Source organism: Argentina anserina, chromosome 4 (assembly GCF_933775445.1).
Source record: "Argentina anserina chromosome 4, drPotAnse1.1, whole genome shotgun sequence".
In the NCBI taxonomy this organism is placed as follows: domain Eukaryota; kingdom Viridiplantae; phylum Streptophyta; class Magnoliopsida; order Rosales; family Rosaceae; genus Argentina; species Argentina anserina.
Genome location: NC_065875.1, coordinates 5,887,049 through 5,887,941, shown reverse-complemented (window position 1 = coordinate 5,887,941; position 893 = coordinate 5,887,049). Strand labels below are relative to the sequence as shown.

At 45.1% G+C, this 893-nt stretch overlaps 1 non-coding gene across 1 annotated transcript; it reads left to right on the top strand.

Annotated features, from left to right (window-relative positions):
- Positions 1 to 517: 517 nt before the first annotated feature.
- LOC126793015 (small nucleolar RNA R71) lies at positions 518 to 624 on the top strand. The gene has a single exon (XR_007672001.1). It is a non-coding gene; the product is annotated as a small nucleolar RNA R71 (small nucleolar RNA).
- Positions 625 to 893: the final 269 nt, after the last annotated feature.

The window sequence follows — 893 nt, the reverse complement described above, 5'->3', positions numbered from 1 at the left end:
AGGCCTCACAAACAAACCTGAAGGACGAGGTCCTTGACCTTGAGCATTGGATGGTTGAGCATTGTTGCTCCAACGAAAATTTGGATGATCTCTAAGTCCAGGGTTGTATGTGTTCGAGTATGGATCGTACCTAGGCCTTTGTTGCCCCATAAAGTTCAACTCTTCTTCAGTCATTGCACCATTTGGACAATTGTCAGTCGTGTGATCCTTGAAAGAACAAATGCCGCATGCTTGAGGGTTGATGCTCGAACCATTGAATGCCTTGACTAGCACGTCAAGCTTCCTTTCTAAAGTCGCCATCTGATTCCTTGCATCAACATCATACACCCCACGGCTCTTGCTTCCTCTCTTCTCCTTGGAACTAAATTGGCGATTATTGTCAGCCAAGTCATCAATCAAGGTGTAAGCTTCTTGACCGGTCTTGTTCATGAAGGTGCAGCCACATGCCGAGTCCACCATGCTCTTATTGGTGGTGTCGAGTCCTTCATAGAAGAATTGCACCAAGTCATCCAACGAAATACCATGGTGAGGGCACTTCCTTTGTAGTTCCTGAAATTCCTCCCAAGCCTCATAGAGTGAATCACCATCTTTTTGAGTGAAGTTCTGAATCTCCCTCCTAAGTCTTTTCGTGAGTTGAGCAGGGAAGAATTGCTTCAAGAACCTCCTAGTCATTTCGTCCCATGTAGTGATGATTCCTGCAGGCAAAGAATATAACCAACGTTTAGCATCATCCTTAAGGGTAAATGGGAACAAAAGCAACCTCAAGCCTTCTTGAGAAAGATGATGAATCGATTGGAGCTTGCAAATGTCCAAGAACTCCCTAAGGTGAACATTAGGGTCTTCCATTGAAGAGCCAGAGTACTTAGGCAGCTGCCCAAGCAATTGAACAGGAA